Source organism: Cyanistes caeruleus, chromosome 3 (assembly GCF_971803275.1).
Source record: "Cyanistes caeruleus chromosome 3, bCyaCae1.hap1.1, whole genome shotgun sequence".
Taxonomy (NCBI): domain Eukaryota; kingdom Metazoa; phylum Chordata; class Aves; order Passeriformes; family Paridae; genus Cyanistes; species Cyanistes caeruleus.
This window is the reverse complement of record NC_141703.1, coordinates 55,529,009-55,541,166: the sequence shown is the minus strand read 5'-3', so window position 1 is coordinate 55,541,166 and position 12,158 is coordinate 55,529,009. Positions and strand designations below refer to the sequence as shown.

Genomic DNA, 12,158 nt, shown 5'->3' with positions numbered 1-12,158 from the left:
CTGTCTTTTCTAGCAGGACAGATGCTTCAACATGTTCAGGCTCCCTGACAAACTCAGTCCTGTCTCCTGGCCCATGTACGTGTACTGCGGAGCCCAGAACTGGACACAGCAGTCCAAACATGGTGCCAGTAGGTAGTTTTTTGTTGTTCTTTGCTTATTTGATTTTATTCTGGTGATGTACTCTTCCAGTATTCTTCTGAATCCTAAGATGAATGATTTAATTCTGTATGTGTGTGGAGTGTACAGTCTGCTGTCAAAATTCTGAACCCATTGTTGGGAGAAGTATGATCATGATAGTTTTTTCTTCTGTACTCTAGGAGCCATTTGGGATCTTGTTTATTTACTTGCTAACTGGTCTGAAAAGTCTCATTGTATCAGAACTTATTTTAGATGGTGTTTTTATCTATGTAAATTATTTGTTTCTTATTTTTTACCCCTACATCTTCTTTTACCAAGATTCGTGTCTACAAGTTCATTTTAGACTTCCAGTTTCTAGATTTCCAGCGTCCATATTCTTGTCATCCTGGTTTCATAACCCCTTTACAGGGATGTTCCTAGCTCAAGGTCCTTGCTGCATACCAGGCCCATATTCTGCTGCACTCTATCATTATCTCAGTGACATGAATGTTTCACTTTTTAGGATCTGTTAATTACTGCCTTTAAAAAATTGTTCTAACACCATACAGAGATTGGTAAAAGGAAAATTAATTAGGTTTATCTACTTGTTCATTAAGGAAAATAAAATGCTACATTTAAACAAACTAGAGGAAAGCATCAGATTGGTCAAAATTATTTCAAGCAAGGCAAGCTGGACAAACTTCATTTCTAAGGAGCAGCAAACCCACTTCAAAGCCTGTGTTTTAGTACTGCTAGCAGCACCAATACGATACAAATTTCACTTCTGAGGTTCCAGAGGGTATTTCTGGATCTTGGGGAAAATAATAAAGGGTGAAAAAAGAATCTGAAAAGTTGGGAAAGGAATATAATTACATGATTTTTTTCTAGTCTTGAACCAAAGTTTCCAGTGTGTTCTGAAGTGCTGGCTTGCTGAGACTGTGAGGAAGTTCTTCCTGAGACATTTAGTGAGAAAGAATCTATAGCTGAAAGTTCAAACTTGACTTCTTTTAAGGCAAAACTTAAAGGACTGAAAAATCAACAAGACTTGATTAATCAAGTTGGCAATGTCAACAGAAAAGACTTAGGCATTGTATTTGATACATATATGAATCATTAGCAGCAAAATATACAGACAGTTGCAGAAAATGTACAAAAGCTGTTAGTTTGAAAGTAGTACAGCCTGAAGCAGCTATCTCAGCCGGGCATTTGTCAAATAACAGTTTTCTGCGTTGAATCAATTACTCTGCTAAGTATGCCAACATACTTATAAGAGTGGTCCTTTGTGCATCTGTTCCAGCACACTCCGTGGAAAACTTAATAGAAACATCTCCAGAAGCAATCCAAGATTCATATACCTATAATATTGACATGCTTCAACAGTCCTAGAGCAAGATAAAGGGATCTTGGCCACACATACAAAGGAAATGAAACCTAACAACTCTAGGCTTCGCTCTTTTGCAGTCCACAAAATTCTTGCCAATAAGTTCATGCTTTGAAACCAGTATTAAGGATGGATGAAAAGTGTGGGTTTTCACAAGGCAATCTGAGAATTTTTGGCATTTCTTCATGGTTAGGCTACAATTTCTTCTTTTGTGAACAACTTTTGTTTGCAATCAGCTGATGAGCCTGTCAGCAGACGAAGCCTAACGAGATTCTTTGAACTAGGCTGTAGGCTTCTCTAATGACTACCATTTGTTCTTAGCTAGTGATCCTTTCAAAAATTCATTTTGTGTGCTGCACCTAATCTACCTTCTTGACAGCTCCAAGCACCTAAATGAGCAGAACTTTTCTCTCCTGAGGCTGAAACAGAACCTTTGTTTACATGTAACCTGATAAAAACATTCATCAGAAAACTTAAATGGGGATATTTCCTGGGCATATAGAAAAATAGTTCTCTTGTATAAGATCTTAATGACAAAACCCAGAAAGAGGGTCTGAGAATGTTATGAATCTGATATTTAGTAGCAGAATTTTTTCTTGATGGAATGGGAAGGAATTTATTTTCTGTTGATTTACCTGAACTCATGTTGGCTGCAATATTTTCATGGGTCATTTCAAAGTGAATAGTAATTTTCTCCTAAGACTGTGATTCCTGGGTGACTTTGTTTTCCAGAAGCTCAGAAATCTTCCCTCTCTCTGAATGAGAACCCAAGTTTATTTATAAAAGTATTGGCAATTCTTATATTTCCATTTATGGAATAAGGCCTCTTTTACATCAATGAACTAAAGAAATTAACTTGTTAACATTTTTGGTTGAAAGTGAGTATAGGTTAAGTAATCCCGAAGATTTATTTGTGTGTAGAATATATTTTACTGTCTGGAAAGGTTTACCCATCACCATATTCTTACCAAAAAGTGTTTTTCCATTAGCAAATTTTCCAGCTCCTTAAAGGCCATATTACATTTGATTATTATTTCAATTATTGTAAGAATAGCAGGAGAATTTCAATAAAACATTCTCTCCTCTGCAAATAGAAACTTCCATTTAAAAAAAAAACTTGAGAACTCTTGTTCTGCTATGGTTACAGTCAGCTCTGTCTTCTACTAGAGTTAATTTAGCATTTAGAGGGCAACCTCTCAGTCTGTACAAGTACACAAAAAGAAAATCTGACAAGGAATGAAACTCCAGACTCTGGCACAGCTGTACTGAATGCCTCTTCTGTTCTGCCAGACCAGTTTAGCTATCTTGCTTTTTCTTCTGTGCACTCTGAGAAGCCTAAATCTAATTAAACAACAGACAAAAACTAGACATGTAATTGATCTGTGAGAGGCAAAAGGGGAATAAATTAACATTGAAAAGTTTAAAAGTAATTTCAGTGTACTTATCAGATTGGCATTTGAAGAAATTTGTTTGTTTTGGAAGTAATTTTTATATTTAGCCAAGACAAAAACAACTGTTCCCCCCCACCAAAGAATGTTTCCCCATTCTTTCCTTTCAAAAGAATAAATCAAATGCTCTTGATATGCCTTCAGCATTTATCCTACAGAATAACAAATATAAAAACTCTCCTGACATCCCATTTTCTTGTCCTAATCTTGTACCTAATATTCTTCCACAAGAAACATATTCTTGTCAAGATCTTTTTTATTCAGCTACATTTTATGCAGTTTCTCTTCATGAAGTACTACCTGGCCTCTTAAATTTGGCTTTGGCAGAGCACTTTAAATATTCTGATAAGGTATATCTAACCCATTAAAAGGCCAAGTCTGAGTTTCATGATTCTTACTGAGAAAGGGAGAATGAGATTAGAAGGAGCTCGAACTACCTTTCATGTTATGCATTGTCATATTCAAAATATATCTAATATCAATCTTATTATGAGTGTAGTCTGTAGCATTATTACAGATTGCACAAACAGGCATAGAGTGCATTTCATGGTCTATTTTTACAGGGGTTTTTATTACATATCTGCTTTCTGAGTATCTGCTCTGACTCAAAGCACATTAACATGCAAATAAGGACATAAATCTTGAGGAGAAGGAAATGCAACAGAAACTTGGCTGTACATGAACAAAGTTCAACAATCAGTCAAATATGTAATATTGCTCAATATTTGGTGCATCACATCTGTTTCTAATCTCTCTAATCTCAGCATGTTCAATGTCTTCAGAGCTTTTATCTGACTCGCTGATGACATGATCAGAGATGTCATGGGATGCAGCTAGGCAGTACAAATGAGCACTGGGTAGGGATGCTGTTAGGGCTGTGTTAAATCACACTTCTTAAAATGTTTGATAATATGCCCTTGTAGTGTCATAACCTCAGTGTCAAATATTACCAGTTTTTCAAAGCTATGGGGCATGATAGATTGCCTCTGCCTTCCTTTGTGTCTATTAGGATAGGATCTCTTGTAGACCCCACAGGCTTTCTTCAAATGCTTATTCTCAGCAGAATCTTTTAGTGTCTCCAGTAATTACATGGTCACTTGTATTACATATCTTTTAATAATGCACACTTACTTGTTTTTCCAGGGATTCGTAATTAATTTAGAGGTCCATGCAGAGAACAAATTATCATTCATATAGAGGAAACATAAAAGAATATATTACTCTTCTGCTCTTGAAAGGAAAAAAAGTTATGTTCTAAGTGATATTCTGAGATATGTTATGCAAAAATTGGCTAGAAACTGAGGTAAAAGGCCATTATTCTCTCCCTCTAAGGAAAGGAAGACATAAGGTATCTCCTGCAACTGTAAGAACGAGATATTAATACAGCTGAATTACATATACAAGTGGTGAATCATGTTGGAAAGTGGTGCAGTCTGTTAGTGAGGATCATGGGGGCACTGGCCTTTGGAACCAAAGGGGAAAACAGATCTGAGGATACTGAGCTATAGTGCACAGACAACTTTGATTTGGAGAATTTTTCTTAACAACACTATTCACTTCATCTCCTGAAGAATGTGGAAATTTTTCCTGAGAAATTTTGTAATGTCTCACTCTAGGCCATATTTTAATGTACATGATTTTACTTTGAATGTATCTCTCTCTATTATTTTTACTTTTGATGAAGTTGCAAAACCAGAAACTAGACTTGATACAGAGACAAAATGGTAAGTGTTAGCAGATTGAGATTCATAAAGGTCTCCGTTCAGAAGAAGGATAAAGTTATTTTTTCTGGTGGTAACCCATACTTTAAGATACTACATAAAGATGAAACAACTCTAATTAGATACCCTTGTGAGTACAGAGGGAGGGTGAATTGTTACTGTGGGGGCTGCCAAAATGCAGTGATGTCCATGGTAGGATGAAATGACAAAATATGTAGACAGGTACATAAAGAAGAGTAGCAGAGACCCTTGTGGTCCTGTAGTTAAGCTTTCACTGTAAACGATAAATTATTTCTACACATTTTCTCTATTGGTAATCAGAGTATAAAAGTATATACCCTAAAATAATCCAATTTTGATTACACTCATGAAAATACAATAGATGTTGAAGAGAATGGGATAGCATTCTTCAGACTGTATGTCATAATTCAAAAATGCTTTTCATGGCTGAATATTTGTAATTCATTTTTGGTATGGATAAACGCTTGACCTACTCACCAGGCTGTTGAATTCTCTGTATGTCTGAACCACTACATTCCCATAGCTTCCAGCCTAACTGGTTTCTGTCTTCTGCAGGGTGTTTGTGGTGTAGTCTCTCTGTCTGTTGTTTCTTCATAGAAATGGGAACTCAAGATCTACCTGTCTTAGACCTACAGAGCAATCATTCTACACATTTTCTAACGAAGAACAGACTTGTCATATGGGTTTAAAGGCACTGATTCTATTTGGGTTGTATGGGTTTGTGGAAGAGTAGAGATTTGCCTTAGTAGTTAAGAGAATAAAGTAATGACATGAAGCTGTGTCAAAGGAGGTTTAGGTTAGATATCAGGAAAAAGTTCTTCTCACAGAGGGTGGTTAGGCACTGGAACAGGCTCCCCAGGGAAGTGGTCACAGCACCAGCCTGCCAGAGTTCAAGACGCATTCAGACAATGCTCTCAGGCATGTGCTATGACTCTTGGGGCTATCCTGTAAAAGGTCTGGAGTTGGACTTTGATGGGCCTTCTAGATCTCTTCCAACTCAGAACAATAACTCTTCCGTAGAAAATTTTAAAATAGCAAAATATCTGTAATCTCTAAAATAAAGTGGATGATTTATCTTGAAGTAATCATTGCATGGAATCACACAACTTTTAGGTTTTGAAGTGATCTTTAGAGATTATTGAGTCCAGCCCTCCTGCCAAGGCAAGGTCACCTAAAGTACATTACACAGGAGCACATACAGATCGGTTTTGAATATCTCCAGAGTGAAAATCCATGACCTCCTTTGGCAGCCTGTTCCAATGCTCTGCCACCCTCAGTGTAAAGAAGTTCTTCCTCATGTTGGGGTGGAACTTCTTGTGGTTTAGTTTATGGCCTTTGCTCCTCATTATGTTGCTGAGTACCACTGAAAAGTCTGGCGTCCTCCTTTTGGCAACAGCCTTTGAGATATTCATGTATTGATGAGATCCTTTCTCAGTCTTCTCTAGATTAAACAGGCCCAACTTTCACAGTCTCTTCTTGTAAAAGATCTTCCAGGCCCCTCATCATCTTTTTGGTCTCTGCTGGACCCTCTGCAGTAGCTCCTTGTCATTCATGTACTGAGTAGCCCAGAACTGGACACAGACTCCAGATGTGTCCTCACTGGGGACAAGCAGAGGGGCACTGTCACCTTCCTCAGCCTGATGGCCACGGTCCTCTTGATGCACCTCAGGATACCACAGGCCCTCCTGGCCACAGTGGCACCTCCAGCTCATGGTCAATTTGTCATCCACCAATGCTCCCAGGTCCTTCCCAGCAGAGCTGCTCTCCAGTGGGTCAGCCCCAGCCTGTGCTGGTTATTCCTCCCCGGTACAGGACCCTACCCTTGCCCTTGCTGAGCCTCATTTGGTTTCTCTCCATTCCACTCTCCAGGCTACCAAGGTCCCACTGAATGGCAGCACAGCCTCCAGGTGTGTCAGCCTCTCCCCCCAGTTTTATATCATCAGGAAACTTGCTGAGGGCACATTCTATCCCTTCATCCAGGTCATTGATAAACAAGTTGAATAAAGCTGGATTCAGTACTGATCCCTGGGGAATGCCACTGAATAAAGGCTTCCAGCTGGATTCTGCTCTGCTGATCACAACCCTCTGAGCTCTGCCATCCAGTCAGTTCAGGTTCCAATTCAGTGTCCATTCACTTAATCCACATTTGCTGAGCTTACCTAAGAGGATATTATGGGAAACATTGTCAGAAGCCTTGCTGAAGTTGAGATAGATGAGATTCACTGCTCTCCCCTCATTGTCCTGTCTTGCCATGTCATCATAGAAGCTTATCAGATGGGTCAAGCAGAATTTTCCCTTGGTGAATCCATGCTAACTACTTCTTATGACCTTTTCTTCTATCTTAGTGTCAGTGTGGGAATTCAGGATGAGCCTCTAGAATTAAGCGCCAGAAAACTCAGACAGAAATGACTGCAAGAATAATTTTTAAGAGTGTTTAAATTTAGCTGCAATTGGAGATTATGATGATGGAAAGGTAAATTTGCAGTACAGTAAATCCACACAGAAAATGAAGAAAGTAATATGAAAACCCATGTAAAAAATGAATAATTTTGGTACTGGTTTCCCCCCTTCTATACAATGACCTCCTAAAAAGATGCGTGTGCATCTTTTGTTTTTTAAAAATTTCCAGGTGTCCTTTCTTGCTTTCCTATGTACTGAATAAGTAGTGATGACTTGTATTATCTGGCTCATCACACAGAATGAAAAAAAAACCCAACAAATAAAAGACGTCATTGAAGTATTATTTTGATCTCTACTGCTTGTCACATAATGAGTAACTTGGTTGAAATGAAATGCTTTCATTATGAATGCTTTATAGTCCTAGGATCTCCCTGCTTCATTATCTTATGTAAGACACACTGAGACCAAATAAGTGTGATGAGACCAAATAAATGTGATGTGATGTGTGCGCCATTTTATTCTGAACTAAATACTTCATTTCATATTTTAAAACATCCTCTTGTTAATGTTGCTAGTACTATTTATTGGGGGATTTCATCAGGAAAAAGTATTTTAAAGATAAAGGAATTTAGCTGCTTTTATTTTCTGTTTGCCTGTAAGAGAGCCTCACCTTTCCTTAGGACAATATCCTAAAATGGATCAGGATTTTTGTGAACGGCTAATAGACCAAATAGTTCTGGAAAGCAGGAAGTCAAATGGGAAGCTCAGTCTAGCAGATCAGGTTCTGAACAGTCGTTATTTTAAGAGTGTGGATCTAATGAGGAGTACAACAATAACATCCCTTAATTAAATGGACTGTTTCTGGAAATTAGAGGTCAGACATTAAAAGTAAATGGCATCCAGTTATGCATGTGTAATTTGCATACCTATTTCTTCCACCCAGTACAATTTTATGTCCTCTCTAGTGGAGGAATCATTAAACACTTTTTTATTTTTTTTGTTTTCAATTTGAAAATATTTTCTCTCCATGTATGTTGATATATTTAGGGTTTATTTTTCATTAATTTTAGAAAATCTGAAGTAAATCAGGGTGTCATTTTCATATGCATTAGAAAATAATAATGCAGTCATAGAATGGTATTTTCTCTTCACAGAGATGAAAGAGAGAGGAAAAGAGTTAGAAAGGAGATTTTTTCATTAAGGCAATTGTAGCATTTATAATGCAAACCCACTTATTTTCCCTGCCCTTGACATCATTTACGTTACCTCTGTGTTGAATGGAAACAAAAATGATTGCAGAAGTATCGTGCAGTTCAGGAAGCTGGTTGAAAAATAGGTATAAACAGAGAAAAATAATAAATGCAGCCAACACTTCCATAAGTATATAATACCATCTTTTGAGATGTTATCAGCCTTTGACCTATGCTTCATTTTGTCTTTGCAAAGGTAATGAGCTTTAATAAACTAGCTGATGTAGCTTGAATGGCTGACAGGCTTTCAAACATGCCAGTTTTCAGAATTTAAAGAACAGCTTATGCATTTGTTTTTTCTAAAAGTGTCATGTGGTCTAATTAAAGAAGTTTTTCCTTCCTATAAACCTTGCTGTACCTTTATTCTTAAAGAAAGTTACCACAGCATTACTAGGTTGTTTCTCTAGCATGATAACATAGTCCTTCAAATATTCCAGGTTTTGCTAGATATTGTGCTGATCTTCCAATCAGAGAGACATTGTGTCTTCAAACTGTAGATTCAGTTTAGTAAACCTGATGTGTCCCACTATTGCCTACAACTATTGCATAAGAGTATGGATTATAATGCATTTTTAATTTCTCTTCTATAAAGATCAAATATCTTGTACATAAGTGGTTGAACATCCAAATTTTTTGGGCAGTAATATTTCACAATAACAATTTGAAATTGTTTCTCTGACTGCTACTGAGTCCTTATATACATGTAAATATATTTATTGTAAGAAGTAATATTAATAAATCTTATAATTTCATTCAGTATTTTGAAAGGAGGCATATTGTACAAAGAGAGAGTGTATGTCCTTGGCAAATAATACCAACCTGGGAATAAATGGGTTTGAAGAAATAAAACAGAAAGAGGGATCATTAGGAAACCAGCAAGCTGTTAAAAGAACAGTCAGCCAGACACTGTCATAAAGATTTGAAATGCTGTAGCTTCTTCTTTTATGGCAGTTCTCATTCAGAAAGGTCATGAAGGTATGGAGAATGAAGGGTTATGTTTTATGATCTCTAGCTATTTAAAACAGCATAAACAAATAAACCCAAGGAATTGGAAAGTATTTATTAGCCTTCAGAGACTTTGCAAGACTTCCATTGAAATACTGAAGTGCTATGTGTATCATAGGTGGTGATGAGAAGGTCAGTAGCTATTAACCATATCCTGTAGATTTTAATACCTCGGAGAAATGTTAGCACAAATTCCACAGAATAATTTCCCAAGTAAAATCCTAAGGTCCTGAGTTTTCTAAATGTAGCCAATGACTGACTGCACATTTAACATTCCTGATTTGTCTAAGCATCTCATCTGTTGAACATTCTGCCATCTACCTGTAAAGATGTGGTGACCAAAACTTTTTCAAAACTACCTGCAAGAGAAAAGGAAGGAAATTTTTTAAGACTCTCTTCCTTCTCCCTCTGCTGACAACTATCCATTTTCTGGGCAAATTTTAAAATAATTCAGAGTGTGGAATTACAACATTCTTTTCAATTTATAAGGATATCCTCCACGCTTTTGTTCTTGAAACATTTTGAACTAGGGAATATCTAAACTTCTATGAAACTCAAGCTACCATGTTAAGCTTAACAAGTATATTTTGCTACAGTGAATATAACAAGCAAGAAAATAGTCTGAGCTACACATTTCATGACTAGGTTCAAGAAATTATTATAAATCAGGTTTGAAAAGATGGCAAAATGTCAAAGTGTTTGTTTGCATTTTTGTTGTAGGAGATGGTTATTATCAACAAGGTATGTATGATAAAAAAGATTAGCTAAAAAGATTATCTTGAAGAAGTAGAAACTATAGCCTAAAAGTCTGTATCCAAAATACACACTACATTCAAATTTAATGTAATTTTTTTTAAGAATAAAAATACCTAATGGATTTTTAATACTGAGCTATGTAATTTTTGAGTTTAAAATATCTACTGATACCAAAATATCTACAATGAGCTGACCACAGCTGGCCACCAACTTGCCACCAAGCCATTCTACCAGGCCCCCTCCATCAACAAAATGGAGGAGAAAATACAACAAATGATTGTGGATTGAAATATGGGAGTTTGTTCAGTAATTAGTCTCACAAAAAAGACTGACTCATCAAGGGGGAAATTATACTTCTCCAATATGGATCCCTACCATGGGCTACAGCTCTTCACAAACTGCTCCAGTGCAAATCCCTTCCATGCTGTGCATTCCTTCAGGAACGGGCTGCTCTAGCACGGTCCCCCCACAGGGTCTCATGTCCTGCCAGCAAATCTTCTCCAGCATGGGCTCCTCTCCACATATCCATAGGTTCTGCCAGGAGCCCGCTCCAGTGTGGGCTTTCCATAGTGTGCACCTGCTCTGGTGGGGTCTCCTCCACAGGCTGCAGGTGGATCTCCACTCCCCTGTTGACCTCCACGGGCTGCAGAGGCACATCTGCCTCACCATGGTCTTCACCATGGTCTGCAGGGGGATCTCTAGTCTGGAACACCTCCTCCCCTGAACTGGGTGTCTGCAGGGCTGTTTCCATCACATATTCTCATCCTTTCTCTGTCTGGTATTTGCTCTTGCTTAGCATTCCCCTTCTTTAATGACTCTGCTATCCCAGTGGTGCTACTGCTGTGGCTGATGGGCTTGGTCTTTATTGAACCCAGCTGGCACTGACTGTTGGACATCTGGGATTCTTCTGACAACTTCTCAGAGAAGCCACACCTGAAGCACCTCCCTCCCTGCCTTGTCTGCCACTTTTCAGAGTTTATCTATGCTTAAGGTTTATTCTTTCATATAACAGAACAACCTAACATTTCTGATAGAATTCCTCATTTCAGTAGACAAGATTATGCTGTTATACATAGATGATGATGGTTTAAAATGAAGAACAAACACAAAATCACAGAAATAAAGCTCCTTTTTGTTTTTTTCTTCATGCAAATGCCTCTAATAACAAGTCAGAAAAAGAAAATTACAAAGAGCGTGTGACATATAGTTTATTTTTTCAGAAGAAAATATGTTTTGAAGTATCATCTAGCCTCTAGGAAAAATAGTTAAAGCTTTCAAAAAAATTAGAAATAGAAAAATATTAATATAATATAAGCATGATTTTATTTTGTGAATTTTTCAATATCCAAAGAAGAGGAACACAGTTAAAAATCAATTTCAGTGTTTTCGTTACCTGAGAATTTGAGAGGGCTTTATTAACAAAATAAAGCAGTAAAAGGGGAGCATAAGAAATAGCTTGTTACTGGATAGGAGGAGGGAGTGGTGTGTTGCAAAGAACCATATTTAGTTCAGTCCTGATAATGTCTCTTTGAAATGACCTCACATCACTTCCACTGAATGTCTTAGCAGTCTTTTCAGTTATCCTTGTCTGTACTATCCTGAATATAAAAACACCATCTTTTTTTTTTTTTCCAAGGAGTACTGCTTGTATTTTCAGCTTAGTGTCACCATATAATCATGATGACAGTGAACCATGTTCTGAGGAATTTAGAAATTGAGTGTTTGAATTTATATTGAATTTTATCAAGGAGAGGGTTCTTTTTATATAGCCAAGGTATATGATAATGATTTGTTCTGACTAGTGTTTTATGCTTCCTCAAGGAAAACTTATTTAGCTCCCTTTTACCTCTTGTTTCTTTTCCTGTAGAGTATAATGCTGCTGAATGTAAGATTTGTCTAGTTCAGTGGAAATTGGTGAAGACATGGGCCAGTACTTTTCTTTCTCATGTGCTGCTGGAGCTGACTGATCAGAAATCAACTAAGAATCATTGCCTCTGCTCTTGCATGGTTTTAACTTGGTCAAAATTCAGCACAGTGCTTTTGCTTATTCCACACCACT

General features: G+C 37.3%; 1 long non-coding RNA gene across 1 annotated transcript; it reads right to left on the bottom strand.

Annotated features, from left to right (window-relative positions):
• Positions 1–620: 620 nt before the first annotated feature.
• On the bottom strand, positions 621–10,935 carry LOC147654159 (uncharacterized). The gene is made up of 3 exons (XR_015284562.1): positions 10,722–10,935; positions 5,166–6,847; positions 621–4,076 (listed from the first exon to the last, which is right to left on the bottom strand). It is a non-coding gene; the product is annotated as an uncharacterized LOC147654159 (long non-coding RNA).
• Positions 10,936–12,158: the final 1,223 nt, after the last annotated feature.